The 6,000-nt window shown below is 50.9% G+C and overlaps 1 protein-coding gene across 4 annotated transcripts in view; it reads right to left on the reverse strand.

The window, feature by feature from the left end:
* The window catches only part of TNRC6A (trinucleotide repeat containing adaptor 6A), a 42,988-nt gene extending 37,635 nt beyond the window's left edge, over positions 1–5,353 (reverse strand). For all 4 annotated transcript variants that reach the window (XM_054992375.1, XM_054992374.1, XM_054992373.1 and 1 more), the window contains exons 1-2: positions 5,314–5,353; positions 4,203–4,251 (exon numbers count right to left, since the gene is read on the reverse strand). The gene's annotated coding sequence lies outside the window, so the exon portion shown is untranslated. The remainder of the gene's footprint in view (positions 1–4,202; positions 4,252–5,313) is intronic.
* Positions 5,354–6,000: the final 647 nt, after the last annotated feature.

Here is a 6,000-nt window from a genome sequence, read left to right on the forward strand (position 1 = left end):
CGCCTAATGGTGTGTGCGTGTGTTGGTGACATCAACACGAATTAACCTCCAGAAGTCCTCTCATGAACAGCCTTACTCGGATCTTATAAACTGGAGACCACAGCTTTCTTTACTGAATCAAGCCATCTCATTTTGAGTCTTCCTCTTTTCCTGATGTCTTCCACCTGAGCTGTGTAAAAGAAACCCCATTGTTGAAAGCCCCACAGCAAGATTCGTAGCTGGACTTGTTCTGTCCTTTGAGCAAAAAGACACTAACCCACAAGCTAATGTACTAGTCACAAGCCTGTTTAATGAGGTGGAAACGGCAGCAGCTCATGAACTTGGCTTTTTGCTTGTCAGGAGCCACTAGGCCCACAAGTGGATCAAGCCATTGAGTAGCATGAGTAGGACAGCTGCGCTCGCAAGCGTTTGCCAGGCTTCAGATCGTGAGGCAGCCAGCAGTTAGTTCTGCTGGGGATGATACAAGGACTGTAAACACATCTCCAGCCATGCACAAAAACCACAGTCCTAAAACTGCACTTACCAATGTGTTCCTGTGTTGAGATCAAGATTGCTGAAGACCTTCAGCAACCATTATCCACCTTTGGCCCAGACAGCCCCTCTAATGCAGAGCCCAGAGTCCAATCCCACTGCCCTAGGCAGGGAAGGAACCCTCTGTGCTGTGCTCACTTTCCTCAAAGGGATATGCACCTCAAAGGTAACACCAATAAAAGCAAGCAGGAGAAAAGACCCTCAAAGGGGACAAAATATACACAACTTAGGCACTGCTTCCCGCTGCCAGCACAATCAATCAATCAACACCGCACCTAGGCGCCTGAATCTAACCCACTGGGAGGGCACCATAGCTTGAGAGCTAAACAGAGACACTGGGAGGAGTGAGAGAAGAGATGGTGCATACTTTGCCAGCTCATCAGAACGTCCCATAAGGGTCCTTGACATCACCTGAGGCCACTGCATTGCTCTGGACTGTGATCCGAGAGATCGAGGGTTGAATTCCTGCTCTACCGTGGAACTTTCCTGGGCAATCTTAGGCCAGTTACTCACTCTCTGTCTCTCTCAGCCTAAGCCACCTCACAGGGTTGTTGTGAAGATAAAATGGAGGAGAAGAGCAAGATGTAGCTGCTTTGGGTCCCCACTGGGGAAAAGGCAGATGATAAATGAAGTAAAATAGAGGGCATTCTGTACCACAGTGACTTCCTGACTGGGGGGGAGGTGGTGAGCTACACACACCCTTCACTAAGACAGCCCATTCAGCTATTACACAGGGAGACTTATTAACTGTACCTAAGCCCCCTCAGCATCACCTATAACAAGACACACTGCATGACATGAAAATATCTGAAACAGGGATATTCACATACAGGTGAGCAACAGTGCCTGATACTCACAGCAGGTACCGGGGCAGAGCAGCTGCTCTGAATGCAGAAGGACCCAGGTTTGTTAAAAGTAGTAAGTGATGGGAAAGACCTGAGACCCCAGGCAGCAGCTGCCAGTCAGCGGAGATGACCTTGAGAGACCAGGATCCTCACTCACTAGAGGGCTCCTTCTTGGCCCCATGCACAAACAAGGAACCAGGAATCTGCCAGATTACAAGACTGGACACTTATTGAAACCATGACTCTGCAAACTCGGGACAGAACCCTCTCCCCACATCCTGCTTTCCAGAGCGAGTAAGCCAGTCCTTTCTCAAAGGGAAGTTCCTGTCCCCTTCCTGCTTTCATCCCACTCTACAGATGAAACTGCCAGTGTGGCACTCAGCTGCGGCTACCGACAGGGCAATACCATTAAGTTCTGGTGCCTCATCTGCATTTCCTCTTTGGCAATTGTTTACCTATCAGCTGATTTCAGCACTACTAGTGTGATCACTCCAATTTGTTCTCGGTACACTAATTATATCAAGGTAAATTTTTTATTGCAATTAAGATGCTTGTCCTTCCTGTGAGCAGTAAGAGAACTGACAATAAACTTGATAAGAGTCATATACCGTTGAAGAATGGACAAGCAAATTGTTGTACATGGCTGAACTTGAAAGATCAAGAACCAAAAACATTTTTGGAAGACTGGAAGAAGCTGAAAAAATATATGGAAAAGAAATGGGATGTTAAAGGATAGTTATGGTCTTTCGAAGGGTTTTAACGATACTAAGTAAGATGAGATATAGTTAAGATCTTTACCAATAACAAGATAAGAACAACTATAATATAGAAATAATGTGATATTAATAGAGGGGGGTTGGAGTGCTGTTGGAAGTCAACATTGAAAAGGGGGAGGGGAGGGGGTGGGGGAATATACTTGTGGGAATTGAAATGGGTTGTATTTGTGTTTTAATATGATTATATATTGACCCATCCAATACATCTGGGACGGACATCTGTTTCGTAACAGGAGCAATTTTATGCAATGGTATATGACTCTTTTTTTGATTAAAAAAGGTTCCTCACAAGGAGAATCAGGTCCTGGTCAAAGGAATCGCTTCCACTGCTTTCAAGGGACGATACTGGAAAGCAGTGCCGGAGAGTCGCAGATTAGTATTAGAAAGAATCTGTTCTCACAGCGCAGCTGAAGAAGCAACGATATAAAGTCCTCCCTTCCTTCAGAGGGAGACATCGCTGCAGCCAGCCCGTCCTGTCCCCTTCCCCCACAAAACAGGTAGGTGGCTGATGGCCGTCTGGCTGCTCTTCTAGTTAGTTTTCATGCTATGTTAAAGGCCCAGATTTTCTCCAGATATTATTTTAACAATTTTCTGGGGGTGAGGCAGGGATAAGGTGGAACCCAAAACAAAGTGAAGACATTTTGAGAGTTCATTAAAATAAGGAACAATAATGCAGTTGCTTAGGCTCAGGCTTAACTGAAGAGACATGAAGCTGTTCACCTCCTGCTATAATTTCCTATGTGCATGCACGTGTGTATGGGTGTGTGTAGATGTACACATATAAAACACACACAAAGCCAAAGTTGAAACTTGAAAACCAACCGGCATTCAATGAGCTCACAAGAACAGCTAAAATTCTGGAAGAGGTTAAAAACCATCACCATCTGCCATCACAAGCCAGATCAAGGCAGGCATTTTTTTAAGTTTGGTTTCAAGATGGCAGTTGTGGAGAAAGCAGATCTGTAAACTCCTTGAGGATGTAAATGAGGAATCTGAAACTGTCTCAGACACTCTGCATCGTTCCGCCAGCCTCTCGGACTACGGCTGCCTGCTCTTGCTAGCAAGGCTGCCGTGAGGCTCAGCTGAAGTCAACCTGTCAGAATTTCAGTTACAAACCAGCAGTCTCTGGGTGAGACTTGGAGGGTTGCGAACAATGAGAATCAACAAGATCGACTGAACCCATTTTGAAGCACTGGGGCAAATTCTGCTTTGTACCTGGGGAAATCATGGATACAAAGTATATAGAGCAGAAAGGGGGAAAAAAGTCAACCTTGAATCAGTGTGGACTCTGGATATTGGGCTGGGTTCTGAACAGGGTGGCAGCCTGGTCGCTGCTCAGCCACAACAAGGCACTCTCAAACAGTTTCCATCTGCAAAAATGAACACGGTCTGTCTACCTAATAAGACTTTTTTTTTTTCAGAACGGACAACAACTTTAATATCCACAACTGAAAAATACCAGACCAACATATCTATATGCATTGAAATTAATGTCATAGTTTTAACAAGGAGCAATAAGACAAGTTTATTCTTTTAAAGTCTACAGCAAATACTGAATTTTATTAGGCATATAATACTAAGAGATTTCAAAATTCCCTGGCTATTAACAAGTGCTCACATTTGCTCCTTAATACGACATACACAAGGAACAAATGCTTTCTCACATAATGCGGCTTGTGTTGAGTTCAAGGCCAATGATGATTTCCAGCCAATAAAAATCTACTTGGAAGGAGAAGGATGAAAAACAAACAAGCCTGGCATTCATTTTTGCCCTTGCCTGCCACTGCAACACTCTGAATGTAGCCAAAGAAAATATGTTTGGCAAGATATTTAAAGGAGTGAAAAAGGACTTCATAAAGAGCCCTTTTGCTCAGCTGCACCTTCTAATAAAAATTAGCAACAGATTTTATGTATTCTGTCACATTTCTACAGAATAAAATTATAGCTGCACTGGGCGTGCAAAATGTCAGTTGTCTCAACTACTCAGTTCGACCTTCAAAAGAAGAAAAATTAGGTGAGAGAATGCGCACCAGCCTCATCTGGATCTTACCTACTTGAGTGTTCTTTCAGCTTCTTTGGTCGCTTTAGCTTCCAACAGGCTGGAACAAAAAAATGACGCACATCTGTCAAGCCAGGTAGGAAAAAAGAGTGGCAGGATTGTGGTCATGCACCCCCCTCCGGTCCTGCGGAATGTGGGAGAGGGGCTTTGCTATTGGGTGTTTTATACAACTGGAACAGAAAAGGGACAAGTGGAAACACAAAAGCTCCTGATAGATCAAGATGGGTAGCTGTGTTAGTCTGTCTGTAGCAGTAGAAAAGAGCAAGAGTCCAGTAGCACCTAGAAGGCTAACAAAATTTGTGGTATCTGAAGAAGTGAGCTGTGGCTCATGAAAGCTCATACCCTACCACAAATTTTTGTTAGTCTTCTAGGTGCTGCTGGAGGTTGGCTCTTTTCTACTACAAAAGCTCTTGTAAGCATTTGAACTACTGCACAGAATAACACGACTGGAGGCCCTCCAAGAACTGAAAACACTCTTAAGCTCCCTGCCCCAAACAACAAACAGCATTTCGCAGCACCCCCGCTTCACAACAGTTCTCTCAGGGTGACCGAGTGAGAACGTGGCAGCACCAACGAAGAGTTCTGTGGCACCAGAAGGCCGATCGATGCATTGGGTCGGAAGCCTCCTAGGGCAACCCCCCCCCCACTCCGTCACCTGCGTACAGTCATTACAATGGAGAGGTGCCGGGTAAGCAAGGAAAGTGCCGGGCCGGAGGCAAGCCGGGCTCGAGCGCCGGAACCCGTCGAGGGAGGCGAGCGACCCTCCACCCGAGGGCGGCAGAAACGCCCCCGCCCTTCCCAGCCCGTCCAGGCGGGCTTAGCGTGGCGGCGCCCGCCCTCCGGCTCCAGCAAGGGGCTCCGGGAGGCCAGGCCGCGGAGCAGCCGGGCAGGCGCCAGCCGAAGGGCCCGCCGAGGGCTCGGGGCAGCGAGGGGGCCCCGCGAGGAGGAGCGGGCGGGCGGGCGCCTCGCAGAGGCCTCTCCCTCCCAACCTCCCGGCTCGCCCGGCCCCCTTCTCGCTCCGCCGGCGGCCCAGCGGCCTCGAGAAAGCGGCTCCGGCTCCCGCCGCCCACCAGCCACGCGTCTCACCGGCAGCCTCACCCACCTCACAGGACTGTCGTGCGGGCCGAAGGGGGCCGGAGCGGGGAACCCACGTGTGCGTGTGGGTGCGCGCGCCTGGAGGGCGAGAAAGACGTGCGCATCCCGTGGCAGGGCGTTCCGCAGGCCGGCGGCGCCCTGCCCTGCCCTGCCCGCAGAGGCCCGGCCGGGTCGGGGACCGAGCGCCTCGCCTTCCCTTCCCGCGCGGGCTCCCGTCGGGCGGCCTAGTCTCGGCGCGCGGACCCCGGCTTGGCGGCGCTGGGGGGCTCCGTCGCGGTGGTCTTGGGCGCCGCCGTCCTGCGCTGCCCCCTCCCGGCCGCCATTTCCAGCCTCCCTCACGGCGGAGACGCGCAGCCGCCCTGACCGGAAACGGCCCCCCGCCTGCCAAGCGCTTCCGGGGCGGCGCCATGGCAACCCCGGGGGAGGCGAGGCCTGCGCGCAAGGCCGCCCCGCCCGCCCGTGAGGCGCCGCCTGCGATGCCGGCCGGCCCGCGCGATGCTCCCTGCAGGAGGGCGCGGAGCTCCGCTTGCGAGCCCGGCCCTGGCCTGCGCCTTGGGCTCCCCGCTCAAAGCAGAGGGCCGGGCCGCGCGTGTTGCAGGCCTCCCCGCAGCTCCTTCGGCTGCTTTCCACAAAGACTTTGGGGAGGAAGACGCCTCAGGGAGGCCGGAGGAGAAAGGCCGCCCGCCCGCAACCC

The sequence above is a fragment of the Eublepharis macularius genome, chromosome 12 (genome assembly GCF_028583425.1).
Source record: "Eublepharis macularius isolate TG4126 chromosome 12, MPM_Emac_v1.0, whole genome shotgun sequence".
Classification (NCBI taxonomy): domain Eukaryota; kingdom Metazoa; phylum Chordata; class Lepidosauria; order Squamata; family Eublepharidae; genus Eublepharis; species Eublepharis macularius.